Genomic DNA, 26,128 nt, shown 5'->3' on the forward strand with positions numbered 1-26,128 from the left:
AGTACTTAATGTGGCTGTTAGTCTTATCAAAACATTTCATAAGCAAAGGCCTGTGATCTGAGCCTGTTCTCACTAGATGTTTGATAGTAGTATTCTGAAATTTTTGTGCCCATATATCTTTGATAAAAACTCTATCTAGTCTTTTCCAAATTTTTTTACTAGGCCTCCAATTGTTACACCAAGTAAACTTAGCTCCAAAAAAACCAATATCTGTCACCCCACAGTTATCCATACAATTCATAAAATCTAAGCTCTTAGACATTCTGTGAGGGTTACCACCAAGTTTTTCATCAGGTTCTAAGATAACATTGAAGTATCCTCCAATGCACCATGGGTCATTAATACCATTGCTATCATTTTCTAGGCTAGACCATAAGTCTTTTCTTTCCCTAGAAGTACATTTGGCATAAACAGCCGTAATGGCAGTAGTAATATTGGAATGGCCTTCTTCAATCTTGATAGTAATGTGTTGTTCATCATTGGTAGAAACAATGGTATGACAAATGTTCTTCCAAAAATACCATATTTTTCCATTGTCGTTAGAGATACATCCCTGGAATCCCAAGAATCTCATGTAGCCCTCAATCTTGTACTTACTAACCATATGTCCAAGGATAGCAGCATATAAGATGTTGTTGATGCTAATAAGATGTTTCAGTCTATAATGGCCTTTTTGGACCTCACCCCCCTAATATTCCAGAAGATCGTACTAATCATGGAAAATTTGGAGGGGTGAAAGCATTTCTTTGTTTCCTTTTCTTAGAAGGTGGAGATTTGTTTTTCTGCTTTCTTTCTTTATTTCTAACTCTACTTCTTCCTCTCCCTTCTGGAAGAGGGTCCTCTTTCTCGAATAAGTCTTTTCCCTGCTTGCCTTCTGATCTAACTTGAGGTTCTTCAGGGCTCTTATGAAGAGAAGGATCAACAATCAGATTAATGCCTGGCTGCTCCATAATATTAGTAGGATGTCAGGTAGAACTTGAGCTGTATTCCACTATTTTACCCTTCTCGTCAGAGTTCCCTTGCTTTTGATCATTAGCGTTTATAGAGATATCAGATAGCCCTTTATTAGCAGAAGTGACTTCTCTGTTCATAAATGGTGTCATTCCCTGAAGAGTCTATTCCTCGACAGCCGTATTACTCTCTTTAATCATTGATTCAAGATTGTTTCTTTGACTTGCTTTGTCATGTGGATATTCAGAGGTGTAATTCTTATGCTCTAATATATGAGTCTAACTTTGATTGGTCTTGGATGTAGATGCAGCTATTTTATTATTGCCGTTGTTTCCTTGAAGTTGAACAGGTTTGAACAAAACTTTGCTATTCTTTTTTGGCATTTTCTTTTCACTATTCTTCTTTTTCTGTTTCTTTTTATTCCGTGTCCTTTCTACTAGCCATTCTGCAATTGTTTTGTCCTCCATTTGGCTGCCATGACCCTGCATTATCTCCAATTTATCTTGAGCTTTGTTCCCTTTGTTTTGTGAAACATCCGTGGGTGGCTTCCTAATGTTGTTGTCTATATGTGTAGATTCCTCTGTTGTACCTTGTTTTTGAGTCTCGTTGTTTTCTTTTTCCTCTTTTTACTACTGAACTCTCTTATTTTCAACTGCCGCATCAATCGTGCCTTTTCCTTTGTTAATTCTTTCCTCTTCTATTTTCTTTTCAGCTTTCCTGCATTGTACCAGTGAATGTCCAAGTAACCTACAATGTCAGCAGTACTTGGGTACATTTTTGTACTCAAGTTTCTGAGTGAAACCTTTCAGAGAACTTGTTTCATACTTTTGTCCAACCCACACTGAATTGAGCATTGGACTGGTGAGGTCGACCTCAACTCTGACTTTCGCCATGCTTAGTCTAGTCTTGTTGTTCGTAGCCATATCTATAGTCAGAGGGATTCTAATAGGGCTCAGTATCTGTTTGATGTAATACCAAGTATGACAATGAAAAGGTAATTCGGGAAGAAGCACCCATACCGGTACGACCGGCGAATCTTCCTCCGGTTTAAAATCTGGTGTCCATTTTTCAAGCCACATAACTTGGCTTTCAATTTCAATAGATCGTCTATACCAAACACTTTTGAAGTCATCTTCATTAGAGAAATCTAAGAATGCTGTGCGATAATCATAAACTCCTATTTTGACATTGCCTTTAACAGTGATTTTCTTTGCAAATTTTGACCTTATTTTTTCAGTTTGGGGCCTGGTTCGAAGAAATTTACCTACAATTGTTAGTCTGCATTCTTCTGCCATGACTCCATAGTAGTCACTAGCTTTAAAGATGATTGCAGGCATGCCATTGTCTTATATGTTCAACAGTTCAAGTGACAACATTCCTTTTCATTTAATTTAATGTATACCAAACTTCTGCCTTGTTTATTAATATTATGCATTTAAAACGTGCCCGCTCTCATGATAACACATGATGCCATATGCGGATCTGGGAAATAAAGTTGACCCAACTGAAGATATTTCTTTTTGTCTATTCAGTAGTTGAAGTTCATTGGCCTAATTAATTTTGCTTGGCACTGGATCAACTTATTAAGAGGAGTAAAACGTAAGAATATTTACTCTCAAGATTCGAATTAAAGAAATTAAAACCTACTACTCTATTTATCAAGATGAGTTGATGTACAATAAATAGAGGTTCGATTTAAAGAAGACAATAACTACACCCAAGTGGATTTGAAGAAGTCCTATATATATTGCATTAGCTAAAATGCCTAAAGCATGTAGCTTAAAGCCTTAAACTTCCAAAAAATATTCTGAATAAAATTAACTCCACAAAGATCATTGTATGGATTAGGCATTTGTGAATATTTAGTGAAAGTACATGAATGATGTTATTTGTCCATGCTTTTTAATGAAGTGAACAACATCTAATTGAGTTAGTTATAATTGTTGGATGCCATAATTCTCATGACAACTCGAGAAGAGCTCTAGAGAATTTTTTTTTTCGGACTGCAAATTGAACATTTAACAAGCATGTTTGTATTTACCAACAATCTGTTTATACATAAAAGGTTCTGACCCTAATAGACAATTCATTTTGGTATCAAGATCGTTATAGCTACAACAGGGTTGCAGGTTAGTCTCCAGAAATAAAAGTTACAGAGCAGTACAAAACAGGGAGAAAAAAAAGTAAGAAGAAGGAGAAGCAGCAGCACAACAACAATAGTAACAAAAAACAGACACTCTAACAAATACCAACATACATCTAACTACAAAATATATGAGCTTTTACATAAGGGGCATTTTATAGTAATTCATTCTTTCGGACTGATGGAGAAATACAAAACCTGTGATTTCTAAGGTCAAGTGAAATAGAGCTGCTGCGTACTTTCATTGTTAGGTAGTTTCAGTTTCAAATTACTCACAAAGATCATTGTATGGATGAGGCAGTTTGTGAATATTTAGTGAAAGTATATGAATGATGTTATTCGTCCATGCGTTTTAACAAAGTGAACAATATCTAATTAAGTTAGTTATAATTGTTGGATGACATAATTCTCATGACAATTCGAGAAGAGCTCTAGACAAAACTTTTTCTCGGACTGCAAATTGAACATTTAACAAGCATGTTGGTATTTATCAAAAGGAAGTAGGTTGTTTGCACTTCTACTCCTCCGCATTCAAGAGAAGAACCTGTGAATACAAACAAGGCAAACTGAAAATAAAAACTTGAACAAATAAGTACTAACAGCTTAACTAAGTCAAGTAGCTAATTTCAAGGTCCATGGCAACGGCGCCAAAAACTTGTTGGGACCAAACACACTCACGCAAGTATACGTGATCGTCAAGTAATAGAGTAGTGAATAGAGTATCGTTCCCACGAGGACTTATGATTAACTTTTGACTAATTCAAACTTAAATAGCTTATCGATTCAAGCGATTTCTTATAAAATAGATAATTGTCTAATTTACTACCTAAAGACTATCAAGTTATGGAATACCAGAAATCAACACAACACTTAAATAGTTTTAAATAACAATCAATGGGAGATAATATTCCAGGGTCACGGGTTATCTAACAATCATGTTGTATTCTTAAGTTAAAGTAACTAATTGATTTATCTGGATTGTTGATTCACAGGGTTGATATTGCTCGTAAGCATCTGTCGAGTCCTTACTCGCCTATTCAAGCTAACTTAATACCTATATGTCTATGGAATTAAGTTTAACAAGAACGCATTTACAATTCCTGTATTGCAACCAAGTAAGGCAATTAGGTATATGTCTATCCTAATTGCGAATCCATTCCCCGATGCCCGGATTTAAGAACTTACTCTATTTAATTCTATATGCAATCTATAGTTCCCACTTTCGAGTTCAACTATAGATTCGTAGATAGTATTTCACTGTTAGCTACTCAGCAAAATAATTTAAAACAAAATTAAATAAACAACCCAATATGATAAAATCAACTTCGTCAATTTAAACTTCAAACATCAACATTCATGTATACCCATGACCCTAGAACAATAGGGTTCTTAGCCACTCATATTTATACAATCATCAAAAATTATATTTTCAAACATAAAATCAATGAATACTAGGGAAGGGATGGAAGAATTGATCAAATCCTCGCTTTTTAGTGTTTTGTGCCTCTCCTCTTCTTTTAAATCCGTTTCTCCCCTTCAAAAATAGGTTTTGGTTGGCTTTTATATGAGTTGGGGGCGTCTAGGGGTCGAAATAACCGAGTCCTAGTCAAAAAAGGAGAATTCCCGATGTGAGTGTCTAGGCCAGCGTGGGGCGCTGGACCTGGCGCTCAAACTTCTTTGCTTATGTAAAGTGCGCCACAGCGAGCGCCCCACGCTGTCTGTGGCGCTCAACTTCCATTTCTGCAATTTTGTTCCGATTTCGCTCCAATTCGCGCCCTTTCGTCCCAAATTGCATCCGAATAATTCCTACACATAGAAATACCAAAATTTAGCACAAACAATCATATTAAACACCTCAAATCGTCGAGACATGAGCAAAATGTGAGGCAGTATATATATCAAAATATGCATACATTAAGCCGATTATCAACACCCCACACTTAGACTCTTGCTCGTCCTCGAGCAATGGAACTATATTAGCACCCCCAAAACGTACTTAGCACTATAAAAGAGGACCTCACAATTAACTCAATTAAACACTCTACCTTTTGACTATGATCGATGTCGGCAATTAAGCATGAACACACAAATTTTACATTCTTCCCGTTTTTAAATAGCCCAAATATACTCAATGTTTTTCAACCAACTCAATCAACTCAAGCAACCTCTCCACAACCACCTTACCTCAAGAGACGAATCGTTACCACGAAGCATCCTCAACTCACATACTCACCCAACACAAGAAAGTGTACAATATCATCAATCCGTCATGAGATCAAGTGCCCTCACCACAAGCAAAATAGTGAATATCAAAGTAGTCCACAAATTTAAATATGTCATTGAACATAAATTAAGGACATCACACAATTGAACAACATTCACTCACTCTCCCAAAGAATTCATGTGCATCCCGTGGTCGTACCATAAGCTTGCCCGTAGTGTACATCTCTACTAATCTAAGTTAGCTAACTCTAGGATCAATTAGGACTTTAAGAATGTAATGTAGGCTAAGGGACGGGTAGGATACATTTGGGAGTAGTGACTAACCCTCCTAAGCACTTTAATACACTATCCTCATAATTCAAGCGCCATATCTTCTCAACCCATTCACTTGTCATACACCATAAATAACATAGCCTCTTTTCCATCAAGCATCTCTATAGATTCACTAGCACTAGTGAGAAAGATTAGGAGGTGTGTAACTTTCTTCCTTTTTTTTTTTGAAATTTAATTAACACACTCCATACATTGAAGTTCATAAACTAGTGACCTTTATTCACAATTTTAGTGCACCTTAGGGACCCTTTCATGGTTCCACTCGGAAGCTACTTCCTAATCTCTCACCTTACTACTTTTAGCGACTAAGTGCCTTAGGAGGTTAAGGTTCAACAATCTCACCTTAAGAACAATTAGAATTACGGCTTGTAATGTGGTTGCCAAGGAAACGGTTTATAGGCTCAAAGGGGCTAGCAATGGGAAAATTTTATCTGTCAGTGACAAGCACTTTTATGGTCAAGCAAGAAATGCCTATGTCATCTCCTAGACTAGCACAACTTAATGATTTCATGTTGATTAATACACGGGGCAAGTTCTAGACTACACAGGGTAGCACAGAATATTAACAATCCTTACACACACATGGCACTTGACTCACTCAAGACGGTTTTGTGCGACTCTCAAGTCAAGAAAGCATATCAAGTTGAGGATCTTTAAGCAACATTGCGCTAGGTGGTATACAAGTCAATCAACTGAGAAAACGGCGTCAAAGAGTAAGCTACTTTAATTTACTTGGGCATTACAATTCAAATCATATACGCAGGAAGACAGAGCGCATGCCCTAACTTACTTTACCAACACCAAAGATGTTAACAGGTACCTCAGATCAATCTCAGTTTTCTCCCTTATCCTACTTCTAAAAAGAAATAAAACAAAATACCCGGTTCAAGCTACACCCTTGGAAAAGAACCGGCGTCCAAAGAAAAACCAAGGGATACTACCTAACTATCAAAAAATAAAACAGAAGAAAATCTTTATTGGTATTTTTAATCGGACTTTAATCCCTCAAGAAAATTGTCCAACAGATCCATCGTCGGGAAAAGTCCAAAACAAAATTTTAATTTTTTTTTTAATACTACTACTACTACTACTACTACTATCTACACCATTAATTCTACTAACTATGCTATTAAAAATAAGAAGCTAGCTAACTATAAAAAGATAAGAAACTAACAATACTGTAATATAATACTATAGAAAGAATAGAGAATCTTCCACCCCACACTTAAAAAAAAGCATAGTCCTCAATGCTAAATAAATTCGAAAATAAAGTAAGGTGGAAAGAAAGAACTCCCTGTTAGTCGGAGTCTGCCTCATTAGGATGCCAACCAGTGGCGGCAATGTGCGCATCATCATCCCCAAAGGGTACCAAAGCCATTGGTCCCATATCGTCATCATCATCCGCATTATCAGATTCTTCGTCAGTGTTTTCATCCTCAGATGGATGAACGGGACTGCCTGGTGCTATGCCCAACATCTCCTTGGAAGAACTGGAGAGATCACCTTGCATCTGCGCGCGCTCCCCATCTGACACCCCAAGCTTGCTCATAATAACATTGAGGGATTTGTAAAGATACCTGTTAAAATTTTCGTCCCTCTCATTCCTAGCAGCTTGGGTGAGCTTGGATGTGGGTTCTAGCATGGATGTGATGTCTAACAATGCTGTGGGTGCCTCCACTACCTCATCATAACCAGGGTACTCTGGCACCCCACGAGAGAGCATGTATTGTGTTAAGGTGTTGCCGAAGAAAAACCTTTTTATCCTTCCTCCAAAACGGGTGCGGGCCATTTCCCTAAGCATGAACTCACCCATATTTATGGGGTGCCCGATCATCAAAAAGTAAATCACACACACTCGAGCTCGAGTGCACTCAGTATTATGTTCAACGGGCATTAATATAGCTTGCACAAAATTTTGCCAAACCTTGGCCGTTTTGTTGAAGTCGAAACGGAGGATTTCAAGGTGAATATTGCCCTTAGTTTGCGTCCATCTTGCATTAGAATCAATGCCACAAAGAGTGTGACGTATTGCTTGGTAGTTTGGACTTTTGACGAACTTTCGAAGCCTTCGTGTATTAGGACTATCCACTCCTAAAAATTGACATAAGGCTTCCCTATCCATTGGAATTTCCTGACCTCTGACCCACGATATGTCATTTTTCTCGTTCCAGTTAGCATATAACTCTCTTACCATGCTGAGATTTGCCGGGCCCGGACATTCGAGGAGCTTATCCATCTTCTTTGCAATCAATGTAGCAAGTATATCTGGGAAGTTCCGTTCTAAAGCTTTCACATTTATCCCCATTTCAGATACATATCGCCCATATGGAACAAAAGTATCATGCCATTTGATGGCGTCCTCCCGAACAAGTTCTACTCGAGGCCGTGGTGGCCTTTCAGACCCACTAGCATGTTGCTTTCCTTTGGCTTGTCGGGAGGAGCTCTCGCCTTGTCTGCGTTTCTTTTGAGGGGGAGCAGTAGTGGAGGATTTCCCCACCCCTTTTCCTTTAGCGGCATCGTCACGAGCCATAACAACCTACACATGATAAACACAAAGATGAGAATGAATCAAGAGACGTTGCCTAAGGTCATCGTGAGAGGCAAGATGACCCCACACTTAAAAACCGAAGGTTATGTATAAGCGAATCATAATATTGATCCAATGTGCACCAATGTGTCATCACAAGGCTATAGGTACTTAGACTTCCCTATGCCATAAAATTCAATTGGCCTATCATGGCCATAACTTAACTATAGTGCAAACATAACAAAGTTAAAATCTACATTACTACACTAACTACACCTACAAAAGTTTACAACAAGAGACAATACCCCCACAACACCCCACACTTCACCCAAACTCATATATAACTACACTCGGCTACTTAGACTTCACCGGTGTTCAATTTTACTCTCTTAAGCTTTTTAGCAAACACCTTGTGGGCATTAATTTTTCTCTTCTATTTCAACAATGGTGGGCGAAGGTGGGCCTCCCAAATTTACATGAAGCAGAGGGAATTATAGTTTACTACTTCAATCACAAATGCTCAACCAAAGTTTTGCACCCATTTTTCGTGTATAATCATTCCACCTACCATACCATCCAAATATGTTTAAGAACCTAGGGTGTTGGAAGAAGGGGGGGGGGGGAAGGGGAAAGAGATAAGACTACACTACTCTAAGAACTTCCAAAATACAAGAAAAGAGATAAGAAGAAGAACATACCTTAGATTCTTGAGATGGAATTGAGCAAGATTTATTGAAGAATATTGAAATTTTTAGAGAAAAGGGGAAGAAGAAGGTGAAAGCGTGAGTGTTGAAAAATGGGGTTTGTTTTTCGGTTGTGAGTGTGTATTTAGGTGGGGGAGTGGGTTTGGGTTATTGGGTATGGGTTGGGATGTTAGTGTATATGGGTAATTGGGTAGGGTATTTTTAATTAAATAAAGAAAACTAAAAATAAAATAAAATAAAATTTACCTGGACCGCCAGCCCAGCGCCCCACGCTGGGGCTGGCGCTGGAGCATTGAGGATACTGTAAAGTGCGCCCCAAGCAGCGTGGGGTGCTGGCCTGGGTGCTCACTTCGGCGAAATCTATGCTGCGAAAGCGGTAAAAAAGAATTGGGTTGCCTCCCAACGAGCGCCTAATTTAACGTCGCGGCACGACTCAACACATGTTTAAGCATCAGCTAAGTTCACTGAGGTCTTGTGACGTGCAATGTCACCACCCCAATAATGTTTTATTCTCTGGCCATTTACCAAGAAGGTACCACTTGAGTTCTTATCACGTAGTTCCGCCGCTCCGTGAGGCCTCACACCTACCACAACAAAAGGACCTGCCCAACGGGACTTAAGCTTTCCAGGGAATAGCTTCAACCTTGAATTGAACAAAAGAACTTCTTGACTCGGCTCAAACTCTCGATGTTGAATGTGTTTGTCATGCCACCTCTTCGTCTTTTCTTTATATAATTTGGCATTTTCATATGCATGCAATCGAAACTCATCAAGCTCGTTGAGTTGCAGCAGCCTATACTCACCAGTTGAGTCCATATCCATATTTAGCTTTTTGATCGCCCAATAAGCTTTATGTTCAAGCTCGACTGGCAAGTGACATGCTTTCCCATAAACTAACCTGTACGGAGAAGTACCTATGGGAGTCTTGTATGCAGTTCGATATGCCCATAATGCATCGTCCAGCTTTCCTGCCCAGTCTTTTCTATTTCCACTTACTATTTTCTCCAGAATCTGCTTTACCTCTCTGTTTGAAACTTCTACTTGACCACTCGTTTGGGGGTGATAGGCAGTGGAAACTTTATGCTTAACTCCATATTTTGCAAGAATATTATTCAGCAATTTGTTACAAAAGTGAGTTCCTCCGTCGCTTATCAACACTCTTGGAGTTCCAAAGCACGTGAAGATGTGCTTCTTTACAAAACTTACCACTACCTTTGCGTCATTAGTAGGCAGAGCAATGGCCTCCACCCACTTAGAAACATAGTCGACCGCCACCAAAATGTACCTGTGACCATTAGAGTATGGGAACGGTCCCATGAAATCAATTCCCCAAACATCAAAAAGCTCTACAGTCAGAATATTTTGCAAGGGCATCTCGTGCTTCCTTGTGATAGTTCCGGTTCTTTGGCATCTGTCATAATTTTTAACAAAGGCATGTGCATCCTTAAATAATTTTGGCCAATAGAAACCTGATTGCAGCACTTTTTGGACAGTTCTATCCCCACCGTGATGACCTCCATATGGCGAAGCATGACAACTATGCAATATTGCATTCATCTCTTCTTCAGGAACACACCTTCGCACCAACTGATCTACGCATTGCCTATATAAGAATGGCTCATCCCATATGTAGAGCCTCACATCATGTAAGAATCTTCTTCTATTATCAGGTGTTAATTCTAGTGGTGTCCCCCCACTTGCAATAAAATTTACATAATCCGCATACCATGGGGCTTCACCTGAGGTGACTGCTAATAGCTGCTCATCAGGAAATGTTTCTTTGATTGACTCTCCTTCAGCTATATGGTTCCGAATTTCTAATCTGGACAAGTGATCAGCCACTTGATTTTCTGTCCCTTTTTGATCTCGGATCTCTAAGTCAAATTCTTGCAAGAGGAGGACCCAACGAATCAGCCTCGGCTTGGCATCTTTCTTTTCAAACAAGTACCTGATAGCTAAATGATCTGTGTAGACGACAACTTTGGTTCCCACTAGATAAGATCTGAACTTGTCAAACGTCCATACCACTGCAAGCAACTCTTTTTCAGTAACTGTATAATTCATCTGAGCTGGATTCATAGTTTTGCTCGCATAATAAATGGAGTGAAATATTTTATCCCTTCTTTGCCCCAAAACAGCTCCGATTGCTATGTCACTTGCATCGCATATCAACTCATATGGCAGTCCCCAATCTGGGGCGATGATAATTGGTGCAGTCACCAACCTCTCCTTCAGCTCCTCAAATGCTTTCAGGCATGCATCATCAAACTTGAAGGTGACATCTTTCTCTAGAAGCCTGCATAATGGAGAAGAAATTTTTGAAAAATCTTTAATGAATCGACGATAGAAACCTGCGTGGCCCAAGAAACTGCGAATGCCTTTGACGGATGTCGGTGGGGGCAATTTTTCAATTGCCTCCACCTTTGCTTTGTCCACCTGTAAACCATCTTTTGACACCTTGTGCCCCAAAACTATACCTTCACGTACCATAAAATGGCACTTTTCCTAGTTGAGTACCAGGTTTGTTTCTTCGCACCTAGCTAGCACTTTATCAAGGTTCGTTAAATAATTATCAAAAGAACATCCAAACACAGAAAAATCATCCATGAATACTTCTATAAATCTTTCAACCATGTCAGTAAAAATAGCCATCATACACCTTTGAAAAGTCGCAGGTGCATTACAGAGACCAAAGGGCATTCTCTTGAACGCATACGTGCCATAGGGACATGTAAATGTGGTTTTCTCTTGGTCCTCTAGGGCTATAGCAATCTGATTATACCCCGAATAACCATCTAGGAAATAGTAGTATTCCTGTCCTGCTAACCTATCATGCATTTGGTCAATAAAGGGGAGGGGGAAGTGGTCCTTTCGGGTGGCTTTGTTCAATTTTCTATAATCTATGCAAATTCTCCACCCAGTGACAGTTCTTGTAGGAATTAAGTTATTATTTTCATTAACCACTACAGTCATCCCCCCTTTCTTTGGCACACATTGAACGGGGCTTACCCATTTGCTATCAGAGATTGGGAATACAATACCTGCATCAAGCCACTTAATCACTTCTTTTCTTACCACCTCTTTCATGATTGGATTTAGGCGGCGTTGTTGCTCTACACTTTGCTTGTGTCCATCCTCCATGAGGATTTTATGCATGCAGAAAGCTGGACTAATGCCTTTGATGTCAGACATCGTCCACCCAATTGCTCGCTTGTGCTCACGTAGCACTCTCAATAACTTTTCTTCCTGCAATTTAGACAAGTCAGAAGAAACAATAACAGGTAAAGTGTCAGAACTTCCCAAATAAGCATATTGAAGGTGAGGGGGTAGGGGTTTAAGCTCCAATTTTGGAGCTTCTTCAATTGACGGCTTTGGAGGGGGGCCACTTGGCCTATTCAGGGGCTCGAACGGGTTTATTCCTTGCATGTAAGCACATAATGCATCTAGGATATGCATCATCTCCTCAACCTCATCATCAATATCCAAGCTATCAAACATCATGATTGCTTTTTCTAGAGAATCGTCTAGATATACAATCGTGTCAAGAAGTTTCTCATCCACCTCCACAACAGATATCATAGAGAGCTCCTCATAGTGGCGGGAAAGTTGGATCGCTTTGTATACATTAAAAACTGCTTCCTCGTTGTCCACCCTCATAATCATTTTTCCCTCTCGCACTTTAATTATTGCATCACCAATAGCCAAGAGAGGTCGTCCCAATATGATTGGAACTTGTTCATCAGCCTCAAAATCAAGAATAATGAAGTCAGCTGGGAAGATAAATTTTCCAATTTGCAGCAATACATCTTCAATTACTCCTTCAGGGTAGGCTATGGACCTATCAGCTAATTGCAACATCACAGTGGTTGGTCTTGGAGCTCCCAGACCCAATTGCTTAAATAATGACAAGGGCATTAAATTTATGCTTGCCCCCAAATCACAAAGGGCACGACCCACGTTAATATTACCTATTTGTACAGGGATGGTGAAGCTGCCAGGATCCTTAAGCTTTTGAGGAAGCTTGTTTTGGACCCTTGAAGTGCACTCCTCAGTAAGTGCAACTGTTTCGAACTCAGTCAATTTCCTCTTGTGAGCCACTATATATTTTATGTACTTAGCATATTTTGGGATTTCACGAAGTACATCCACCAACGGAATATTCAGTTGCACTTGGCTTAACATGGAGAGAAATTTATTGAACATGCGATCATCATTCTTTTTCTGCAATCTCTGAGGGAAAGGTGGTGGTGGTCTTGCAGCCTCCACTGGCTATGAACTTGCATCATTTTTCTTTGACTCGTGTATTGCCTTAGGGATTAGTTCCCTCTCAGGTATAGGACTGTTCTTTCTCTTCTTTGGCACTTCTTCTAGTTCCCTCCCGTTTCTGAGTGTAACTGCATTAACTTGAGGGTTCTTCTCTGTATCACTGGGAAGCACGCCTGCAGGTCTAGTATTTTGAGTTGCTGCTAACTGTCCCATTTGCCTCTCAAGATTTCTGAAATCGGTCCTGAGTTGTTGATTATCAAGCAACAACTTCTTCAGCAAGTCATTCGTACTCTCTTCGGTTTTCTAGGGGTGGTCTTTGAGGTTGATTGAAATTTCCTTGGGGCCTATACTGGTTCTGATTCTGTTGATTTCCTCCCCATGAGAAGTTAGGATGATTCTTCCAATTTGGATTGTAGGTATTCCCATATTGCACATGCTGATTCATTGGACCCCTGCTCTGTTGTCCCACATAGTATATAGACTCGGGATTCGTGGGGCACATGTCACTCATATGACTGTCACCACATAGTTCGCAACAAATAGACATCTGCTGTACATGTTGCATTTGTTGTGTTTGTTGTGTTGTCATTCTATTCATCTGATTTGCCAATTTTGCTATATCGGCTCATGGCGGAGAAATCATCAAGCTCAATCAACCTGGCTGCCTTCTGTTTAATTGCCCTTCTTGAATCTCCCTCTCCTTGCCAATTATGGTCATTGGCAGTGAAGTTATTTAGCAAGAGTTGTATTTCACTATACGGCCTCTCCATGCAACTACCCCCACAAGCTAAGTCAAGATTCATTTTTGATGCTTCATCTAACCAATCAACAGAAGTGTGACCCAATACCTCATCAGTCTGACAATGATGCGGGCAGTCTCTGAGTAGTTTCTTGTATCTTTCCCAAGCTTGACGAAATGTCTAGCCATCCCGTTGTTGGAACCCAAGAATTTGGCTCCTCAGGGACTTTGTCTTCTTAGTTGGGAAAAACTTGATTAAGAATTTCCTTGCTAGATCATCCCAAGTGTGGATTGAGTTCGCGGGCTCCTTTTGCAACCACTCCTTAGCTTCCCCCAACAGTGAAAAGGGAAATAGTGTCAGCCTGACATAGTCCTTGGAAACGTTCGGATAATTGTAAGTGTCCGTAATTTCCAAGAAGTTCTGAATGTGCCTCTGCGGGTCCTCATGAGATAGACCCACATATTGTCCTGTGGACTGAATCAGCTGTACCATGTACTGTTTGAGTTCAAAATGCCCAGTGATATCAGGCTTCACAATAGCCTGAGTCATATTCGCAAGATTGGGCCTTGCGGCTTCAATCACCGGACGCTCTTCATTACCTGCCATCTCTATTGGCTGTGGTTGAACTACGATGTCCAACTCTCTTTCTATTCTCGTTCTAGCTTCGACTTCCTTTCTCACTCTATGAAGTGTTCGTTCAATTTCTGGATCAAAAGGAAGTAGGTTGTTTGCACTTCTACTCCTCCGCATTCAAGAGAAGAACCTGTGAATACAAACAAGGCAAACTGAAAATAAAAACTTGAACAAATAAGTACTAACAGCTTAACAAAGTCAAGTAGCTAATTTCAAGGTCCATGGCAACGGCGCCAAAAACTTGTTGGGACCAAACACACTCACGCAAGTATACGTGGTCGTCAAGTAATAGAGTAGTGAATAGAGTATCGTTCCCACGAGGACTTATGATTAACTTTTGACTAATTCAAACTCAAATAGCTTATCGATTCAAGCGATTTCTTATAAAATAGATAATTGTCTAATTTACTACCTAAAGACTATCAAGTTATGGAATACCAGAAATCAACACAACACTTAAATAGTTTTAAATAACAATCAATGGGAGATAATATTCCAGGGTCACGGGTTATCTAACAATCATGTTGCATTCTTAAGTTAAAGTAACTAATTGATTTATCTGGATTGTTGATTCACAGGGTTGATATTGCTCGTAAGCATCTGTCGAGTCCTTACTCACCTATTCAAGCTAACTTAATACCTATATGTCTATGGAATTAAGTTTAACAAGAACGCATTTACAATTCCTGTATTGCAACCAAGTAAGGCAATTAGGTATATGTCTATCCTAATTGCGAATCCATTCCCCAATGCCCGGATTTAAGAACTTACTCTATTTAATTCTATATGCAATCTATAGTTCCCACTTTCGAGTTCAACTATAGATTCGTAGATAGTATTTCACTGTTAGCTACTCAGCAAAATAATTTAAAACAAAATTAAATAAACAACCCAATATGATAAAATCAACTTCGTCAATTTAAACTTCAAACATCAACATTCATGTATACCCATGACCCTAGAACAATAGGGTTCTTAGCCACTCATGTTCATACAATCATCAAAAATTGTATTTTCAAACATAAAATCAATGAATACTAGGGAAGGGATGGAAGAATTGATCAAATCCTCGCTTTTTAGTGTTTTGTGCCTCTCCTCTTCTTTTAAATCCGTTTCTCCCCTTCAAAAATAGGTTTTGGTTGGCTTTTATATGAGTTGGGGGCGTCTAGGGGTCGAAATAACCGAGTCCTAGTCCAAAAAGGAGAATTCCCGTTGTGAGCGTCCAGGCCAGCGTGGGGCGCTGGACCTGGCGCTCAAACTTCTTTGCTTCTGTAAAGTGCACCACAACGAGCGCCCCATGCTAGCTGTGGCGCTCAACTTCCATTTCTGCAATTTTGTTCCGATTTCGCTCCAATTCGCGCCCTTTCGTCCCAAATTGCATCCGAATGATTCCTACACATAGAAATACCAAAATTTAGTACAAACAATCATATTAAACACCTCAAATCGTCGAGACATGAGCAAAATGTGAGGCAGTATATATCAAAATATGCATACATTAAGCCGATTATCAACACCCCACACTTAGACTCTTGCTCGTCCTCAAGCAATGGAACTATATTAGCACCCCCAAAACGTACTTAGCACTATGAAAGAGGACCTCACAATTAACTCAATTAAACACTCTACCTTTTGACTATGATCGATGTCGGCAATTAAGCATGAACACACAAATTTTACATTCTTCCCGTTTTTAAATAGCCCAAATATACTCAATGTTTTTCAACCAACTATATCAACTCAAGCAACCTCTCCACAACCACCTTACCTCAAGAGACTTGTTGGGACGAAACACACTTACGCAAGTTTACATGGTCGTCAAGTAATGGAGTAGTGAATAGAGTATCGTTCCCACGAGGACTTATGATTAACTTTTGACTAATTCAAACTCAAATAGCTTATCGATTCAAGCGATTTCTTATAAAATAGATAATTGTCTAATTCACTACCTAAAGACTATCAAGTTATGGAATACCAGAAATCAACACAACACTTAAATAGTTTTAAATAACAATCAATGGGAGATAATATTCCAGGGTCACGGGTTATCTAACAATCATGTTGCATTCTTAAGTTAAAGTAACTAATTGATTTATCTGGATTGTTGATTCACAGGGTTGATATTGCTCGTAAGCATCTGTCGAGTCCTTACTCACCTATTCAAGCTAACTTAATACCTATATGTCTATGGAATTAAGTTTAACAAGAACGCATTTACAATTCCTGTATTGCAACCAAGTAAGGCAATTAGGTATATGTCTATCCTAATTGCGAATCCATTCCCCGATGCCCGGATTTAAGAACTTACATTATTTAATTCTATATGCAATCTATAGTTCCCACTTTCGAGTTCAACTATAGATTCGTAGATAGTATTTCACTGTTAGCTACTCAGCAAAATAATTTAAAACAGAATTAAATAAACAACCCAATATGATAAAATCAACTTCGTCAATTTAAACTTCAAACATCAACATTCATGTATACCCATGACCCTAGAACAATAGGGTTCTTAGCCACTCATGTTCATACAATCATCAAAAATTATATTTTCAAACATAAAATCAATGAATACTAGGGAAGGGATGGAAGAATTGATCAAATCCTTGCTTTTTAGTGTTTTGTGCCTCTCCTCTTCTTTTAAATCCGTTTCTCCCCTTCAAAAATAGGTTTTGGTTGGCTTTTATATGAGTTGGGGGCGTCTAGGGGTCGAAATAACCGAGTCCTAGTCAAAAAAAGGAGAATTCCCGTTGTGAGCGTCCAGGCCAGTGTGAGGCGCTGGACCTGGCGCTCAAACTTCTTTGCTTCTGTAAAGTGCGCCACATCGAGCGCCCCATGCTGGCTGTGGCGCTCAACTTCCATTTCTGCAATTTTGTTCCGATTTCGCTCCAATTCATGCCCTTTCATCCCAAATTGCATCCGAATGATTCCTACACATAGAAATACCAAAATTTAGCACAAACAATCATATTAAACACCTCAAATCGTCGAGACATGAGCAAAATGTGAGGTAGTATATATCAAAATATGCATACATTAAGCCGATTATCAACACACCACACTTAGACTCTTGCTCGTCCTCGAGCAATGGAACTATATTAGCACCCCCAAAACGTACTTAGCACTATGAAAGAGGACCTCACAATTAACTCAATTAAACACTCTACCTTTTGACTATGATCGATGTCGGCAATTAAGCATGAACACACAAATTTTACATTCTTCCCGTTTTTAAATAGCCCAAATATACTCAATGTTTTTCAACCAACTCAATCAACTCAAGCAACCTCTCCACAACCACCTTACCTCAAGAGACTTGTTGGGACCAAACACACTCACGCAAGTATACATGGTCGTCAAGTAATAGAGTAGTGAATAGAGTATCGTTCCCACGAGGACTTATGATTTACTTTTGACTAATTCAAACTTAAATAGCTTATCGATTCAAGCGATTTCTTATAAAATAGATAATTGTCTAATTTACTACCTAAAGACTATCAAGTTATGGAATACCAGAAATCAACACCACACTTAAATAGTTTTAAATAACAATCAATGGGAGATAATATTCCAGGGTCATGGGTTATCTAACAATCATGTTGCATTCTTAAGTTAAAGTAACTAATTGATTTATCTGGATTGTTGATTCACAGGGTTGATATTGCTCGTAAGCATCTGTCGAGTCCTTACTCACCTATTCAAGCTAACTTAATACCTATATGTCTATGGAATTAAGTTTAACAAGAACGCATTTACAATTCCTGTATTGCAACCAAGTAAGGCAATTGGGTATATGTCTATCCTAATTGCGAATCCATTCCCCGATGCCCGGATTTAAGAACTTACATTATTTAATTCTATATGCAATCTATAGTTCCCACTTTCGAGTTCAACTATAGATTCGTAGATAGTATTTCACTGTTAGCTACTCAGCAAAATAATTTAAAACAGAATTAAATAAACAACCCAATATGATAAAATCAACTTCGTCAATTTAAACTTCAAACATCAACATTCATGTATACCCATGACCCTAGAACAATAGGGTTCTTAGCCACTCATGTTCATACAATCATCAAAAATTGTATTTTCAAACATAAAATCAATGAATACTAGGGAAGGGATGGAAGAATTGATCAAATCCTCGCTTTTTAGTGTTTTGTGCCTCTCCTCTTCTTTTAAATCCGTTTCTCCCCTTCAAAAATAGGTTTTGGTTGGCTTTTATATGAGTTGGGGGCGTCTAGGGGTCGAAATAACCGAGTCCTAGTCAAAAAAGGAGAATTTCCGTTGTGAGCGTCCAGGCCAGCGTGGGGCGCTGGACCTGGCGCTCAAACTTCTTTGCTTCTGTAAAGTGCGCCACAGCGAGCGCTCCACGCTGGCTGTGGCGCTCAACTTCCATTTCTGCAATTTTATTCCGATTTCGCTCCAATTCGCACCCTTTCGTCCCAAATTGCATCCGAATAATTCCTACACATAGAAATACCAAAATTTAGCACAAACAATCATATTAAACACCTCAAATCGTCGAGACATGAGCAAAATGTGAGGCAGTATATATCAAAATATACATACATTAAGCCGATTATCAACACTCTAACAAACACCAATATACAGCTAACTACAGAATATATGAGCTTTTACATAAGGGGCATTTCATAGTAATTCATTCTTTCGGACTGATGGAGAAATACAATACTTGTGATTTCTAAGGTCAAGTGAAATAGAGTTGTTGCGTACTTTCATTGTTAGGTAGTTTCAGTTTCAAATTACTCACAAAGATCATTGTATGGATGAGTCAGTTTGTGAATATTTAGTGAAAGTATATGAATGATGTTATTCGTCCATGCGTTTTAACAAAGTGAACAACATCTAATTAAATTAGTTATAATTGTTGAATATGTGAATGAAATAATTCTCATGACAACTCGAGAAGAGCTCTAGACAAAACTTTGTCTCGAACTGCAAATTGAACATTTAACAAGCACGTTTGTATTTACCAACAGTCTGTTTATACATAAAAGGTTTCTGAGGCTAATAGACAATTCGTTTTGTTTTCTTCTTTATGTTTCCCCTTTTTTTGCACCTTTGAGATAGGCCTATTAGCTTTTCCCTCAGATTCCTAGCTTTAAGCTGGCTGAGTACAGTTTTGGGTAGGGCTGTTCAAAACCGAACCGAAACTGTTAACCGAACCGATATCTTATTGGCTTATTGGTATAGGATTATCGTGGTAAATGGAGAACAGATTGAGATTTTGTAATTAACGGCTTAACGGTTTGGGGGCAGATTACTCAATTTTCTTATTGGGTAAACCGTTAACCCGTTAAGAATTTTTATATTTATACTTTTACTCCTATATATATAAAGTACTATTGAAACCTTTATGTATTTACACTTTGTTTGATCAAACAGGCTTGATGTCGATTTCTATCTGCCATAGGTACTTAAAAATGCATTACATATTAGATGAAAAAGCTGTCAAGACTTGTATTAGTTGGACTTCTTCCCTCGCAGAACAAACGGGAGAGGAATTCAAAGGAAAGGTTATCTCTGAGGGGGTAGATGTATGATAATCCTTTCTCAGACAATTCTTTGTCATGCAACTTAGCAAGTGTGGACAACTGGTGGCCATTATATGTTCTAATACCTTTTGTTAGATGAACAGGATGATGATTGATAAGTTTTGTGGAATTGATCAGTGATCATATTGTAGTGCAATGAACTATAAGTACTTGACTGGATTGTCTGGTTTTATGTCGTTTTTTAAAATCTATTTTTCTGGAAGAACGAATGTCCTTTTTTGTCTTGTGAAGAACGAATGTTTGATTGATTGATTACTGAACTTGGTTAATACGTGTATGAGTAGTCCTGAAGATTCTTCAATTCAAAAATACCGTTTGGTTATATCTTAGATGGTATTAAAAATTTGGTATTGATTTAAAACTGTTTGGTATTGATTGAATGATTATTCAAAAATATTACTATTTGGTTTAGCCGATAAGCCGCCAGATAACCGCCCGGTAATTGTTAATCCGATACCAATTCGCCCATTGTCTTATTGGATGGTTAGCAGATTATTATATTTATAATTTGATAACAGTTATGCCGAACCGTTAAGCATAATTATCCGTCCGATCTGCCCGATAAGCACCCCTAATTTTGTGGCCAAGAGTGCCTTTTTCTAAGGTGCACTTTTGAGTGTACCTTCTACTATCTATAAAATACTATGTACTCCTGCTATAAAAAAAATTGTTACAGAAAACAGGACTATATATTGAATAGAAAGAAAAACAGTAATGTGAGCACGTGATTTTTGCCCAACTAAAATTATTCCAACAAAGTTCCAAAATAGATCTTTCTAAATTATTTTTGTTTTATGGAATTTTAGAATTTTCTGGATAATTTTTTTTGCATTTAGTTGCATATTTAATATTTAAAATTATGAAAAATACCAAAATATATAAAATATTCATTGCATAACATCTTAGATTTAATTGCATATTTTGATATAATTGCATGAGTTAATTGCATTATAAACAAAAATCACAAAAATGGTCATTTTTACATATTTAGCTTTTAGTTTTAAAATTAGTATTTTCCTTTCATTAGTTTTAGGTTAATTAATTATTTTAATGTTAGAAATAGATAATTAATTCAATTCTACAAATTAGATGGTTTTAGAACTTAACTTAGGTTTTTGATTAATGTGAGTATTATATTTAAAATAAGAAAAAAGAAATAAAAAAAGAAACAAAAGGAATTAAGTTTATTTTTAGGGTCTGGGCCAAAACACAATTTCAATGGCCCAAAAACATTACCCCAAATCGGACCGCCCCGCCCCTATCTCCCCATTCAATCTCAACCCTTCACCCCCATCTCATCCAATGGTTATTATTCGCCCTCACCTAAATATATAAATCTAATATTAGAAAACCCTAACCCTATCTCTATCCTAACCAAACGGCGCCTCCCTCCTCCACCTTCTGCCAAACGACCCCCAAACCCACCGGAAAAATCAACCCACTCGCCTCACGTGCTTCCTCCTCTCTCCTCTTGCCACGTAGCGTAACTAACTCTGACAACGAAATTATTCCTTCCGAATTTTGCGCGTCTAGATTCTCTTTGAGGCGATTTTTAGATTAATGGGAGCCATAGATTGATTGACAATCAATCCATGCCCTCCATTTGTTCCAAAATTTGTCCACACAAAGAGTTGAGGATTTTCGGATTTGGAAGGAGGGAAGGGCTTCTATATATTGGAGGTCGTTTTTGTTTCAGATGGGGATTTTTGGAGAATTTCGGATAGATTTCTTTTGGGAGAACAAAAATTTTTGGAGAGAAAAATTGGAAATGAAAGCTAGGGTTCTAAAAATCGTTCTTCTTCTTCTTAATTGTTGATCTTCATTTTGATTTTTTGGTTTAGTTCAAGAACAAGAAAAATACAAAAAAAGAGAAATATGTTCAGTGTTCTTTCCTTCTATTTTATTTCGATTACTGTTTAAAAATTTGAATATTTATATATTCCGTCTCTTCTTTTCAATCTAGATTTTGGTTGAAAAATGGAGTTTGATTGAGAAGTCGTTGAGTTCGTCGCTGCTCAAGGTGTCGATTTTCGTCCGCTGTTGCCTTTTCAGTTCGATTTCAATTTTGTTGTTGGGTTTCTCATTGTATATTCACGGCCGAAGTTTAATCGAAAGCTCAATTTCAGGTTCATTTTCTGACTCTTTCCCTTATCTTGATTGTGGTGTTAATCTCAGTATGGTCAAGGCCATAGGTCTAACAGATTTTGGGGAGTGTTTGAATCTTGAGTGTAGGGATTAACTAAGGTTGGATCCGTGTGCTTTTTTGTTCCATTCATGACTTTGTTTATGTGTTTTAATATATCACTTCAGATCTAAACGCTTTTGTTTGATATGATCGATTCGAGTTCGGCATGGTCATATAGTTATTGGAAGGATCATGAAATCAGTGATGACTTGCTTGCAATTTTCATAAGTGTTTCGGCATGTTCCTGTCAGCTTTAAGTTGTTAGACTCTCACTCACTGGATGTTCTTTGGGTGCTTGTTGAATCACTTTAGTCGTTCCGACATTTTGAAGCATGTCTCGTTGTGCTTAAATCAGTTCGGTTGATCTTTGTAGTCATTTCAGGTACGAAATCAGTTCAGAGATTTTTTCTGTTAGCTTGATATGAGAAATGCTGTTGAGTCCCTGTTGGTTTATATGTTTGTTGATGTACAGATCGATCCATACTTTTGTGAAAAATACTTAATATGTTGTGTTTTGTGTATGTCGAGGTTCGAGATGGCAGATTCAAAGTTTTCGATTTCATGAAATTGGTTTTGTCTACCTAATTAAGTTCGAACATTGGTATTGGGTTGCTTGGAATTTTACATATGAATATGTAATCTGTCTAATTAACTTCCATGTTCTAGTTTGGATTTATTTAGTGTCTGATTTTTCATACCATTCTGTGTTCATTGCGAGTGTTTGTGAAAGAACCGAGTGTACGATGTTGCATTTAGTCGTATTTCCATTGTCCACATCTTCTGAAAGTCCCCATCTGTTTCCCTCTAAGTAAATGCGTGACATGTATTTGGTGTTTGATTGTTGAAGGCAATTTGATCAAGCGAATTGTGTACTAATTTGACACTCCAATTGTTGGTTTAAGTTTGTGACATCTTCCAAAAGTTATGCTCTTATTCCTACATACACATGTAGCAATTTGAAATCAAGTTCATCATCAAAATACCACTTGAGCAGTGGGCATCGAATTGTACAAGTTTAGTCAGGTGTAGATTGGAATTTGGATTGTTTTGTTCTATGTCTATATTTCATTTTCTTCGGTCAACTATTTCTCCTAATTCGATTGAGCTATAACTGAACAGACTTGAAATCATTAGTGGTAAAATATCTGCTTCCAATTTCTTATTTTTCTTCTTTCTCAATAGCACACTGTTAAATTAAAAGAGTTAGCTGACTCCCGTAGGTGTAATTCCATAATTCTAGACTTCCTTATGTAACCTCAAATCTTAGGACAATAAATAATTTTGAATATCATAGTTCTCTTTAGGCGCAATTAATAAATTATCATGATCATGGGTACGGTTCCCGTGGCATGGTCACGAGACGTAAACCCCAATTTGAGTGTGCATTTCATGCAATTCGACCACAACTTCAAATAATAATAAAAATGAACATATTGTAAATCGCGGGTGCGTTTCGCGTGACGCGGTTTGCAATATGTACCAAAAAGACAAGTGTACCACATCGTAACTTGTTCCAGCAATAATTCCATAAGCATTAAAAGGCAATTAAATTAATTGAAAGCGGTTAGAAGTTAAAAATGCACAATAGATTTCTAATATGTATTAAATCAGACAATTAGGCCTATATTTACAGTTGAGCGACCGTGCTAAAACCACAGAACTGTGCCTCACACCTTCTCCCGAGTTAACAGAATTCCTTACTTGGTCTTCTATATTCGCAGACCATAAATAAGAGTCAATTATCTAGATTTGGGATTTAGAATAAACCGGTGACTTGAGACACCATAAATTATTCCAAGTGGTGACTCTGAACTAAATAAATAATCTCATTTCGATTAATGTCACTTTAATTGGAAAAACTGCCCCGTCCCTTCGGAAAAAATGAGGTGTGACAGCTCTGGCGACTCTGCTGGGGAAAAGAACCCATAACTTCTGGTTCAGGGTTCAGAATTTGAGCTTAGAATGACTATTATAGTTGGCTTTTGTTTATTATATGTTTTGTTTTACGTGTTTGAGCCTAATGTACTAAATACCGCTTTTTACCGCTTTGATATTGCTTGAACTGTATATAAACTGTTACGAAACTCTTCTTCTCTCTGAGTCTTCTAAATCTTCTGGGAAGTGCACGCTGGCGTGACTTCTTTTCTGTTAGTGTCATACCCTAATTTAGAACGAGGATCGGATCAGTTACAAAGCCAGATGGCCTTTTGGTTCCCGGTACGTTACCCCCCTCCCCCCTCCCCCGGCTCGAGTTATCCGCTCGGGTAAGCCAGGTCTAGAACAATACACCCCAAGGTTCAAACCTAGAATGACATAACCTTATGCCGTATCCCTAATAGTAATGTTTGTTTGCATCACGTGCATCTGACTTTGGGGACTCAACACAGGGGTTGGGTCCGTCTAGGACATGTGTACCCAAATTAAAAGACCATTCTGATGCATTTTTACGTGCTACTTGTGCATTTATCGGTTTCGGCTTGTATGTTGACCGGCTTTTAGAGCAGGGAAAGAAAATCACGCAAAACTAAGAAGTGAGGTAGGATAGAGAAACATCCGGTTCTAAAAATACCAGTGTTCAAAATATCCCGAAATTTTAAAAAAAAAGAGAAAAGAAAAAAGAAGAGTCATTGAAAAAATAAGTCCTATTTTTCCACGTGTCAAAACTCACCGAGCTACGTGGGTTTGATTCCCACCAGGTGTGGGAAATATTATCATAAATAAAGTTCAGCGATGCCGTTTTTGCCCAAATAGTCAGAAATGTCCAGAAGGGACGCCAGAAGGCTGTTTTGCAAGAATAGCCACTCAATTTAATTTTTGGTCACTTAGCAAACACAGCCCTAAAATCTTCTCCTCCGAAGTGTTGAAAGGCCATATTTGCAAAAGTAGCCGTGATTTAATTTTAGTTGGATTTTGCAAAAATAATCTTTTCATGGTCAGTTTTATACAAAATTTTAATCTTGTCACTCTAATTTAAAAATGTGCAGAATGAGCACCGTTCAAAACTTACCTATGAAGGTTGTGGATCAGATTCCACTAGCACTCCACATGTGGTGGGAGGATTTGGGAAAATAAGGACGAGACATGGTCAACCAATACCTAGGGGCTATCACTGGACTATTGAAAATTCAACTTAGAAGGGACGTGATAGATGCATTAGTGGCATTCTGGGACCCCGCTCTTAATGTTTTGCACTTCTCAGATTTTGAGCTTACGCCTACTTTGGAAGAAATGGAGGGCTATACTGGGAGTACGGAGGGGTTAAGACACAAGTACCTGGTATTTCCAAGGACTATTACTCCCCACAAGTTTCTGGACTTACTAAAAATAAGCAGAAAAATCAAGACTGGAAGTCTAGCAGGTGAAACTTCCACTTTTCATTTTCTATACCAACGATACGGGCATTTAAGGGGATTCGAAGACCCGGAAAATGGACTATGTAGTAAAGGAAACCGATCAAAATGGGAGACCCATAGATGTTTTGCCTTCATGGTGGCGTTTTTAGGCCTTTTGGTGTTTCCAAGGGGGCATATTGATTTACGGGTAGTCGGGGTTGTCTACGTTCTGACTACTCAGGCCAAGAGTACCCTCGCACCCATGATCGTATCAGATATATTTCGAGCCCTCACATTCTGTAAGGCCGGAGTCAGGTTTTTCGAGGGATGCAATCTACTATTGCAAATGTGGATGATCGAGCACCTTTGTCACCATCCTCGATACATGAACTATGGGTCTACGGGGAAAAACTGCATTGAAGAGTTTGGTACACGAGTAACATGATTCGAAATGCCGGAAAGGGTCAAAGATTGGATTACCCGCCTTTGATCTACAACCGCAGATTATATAG

The sequence above is a fragment of the Nicotiana tomentosiformis genome, chromosome 4, assembly GCF_000390325.3.
Source record: "Nicotiana tomentosiformis chromosome 4, ASM39032v3, whole genome shotgun sequence".
Classification (NCBI taxonomy): domain Eukaryota; kingdom Viridiplantae; phylum Streptophyta; class Magnoliopsida; order Solanales; family Solanaceae; genus Nicotiana; species Nicotiana tomentosiformis.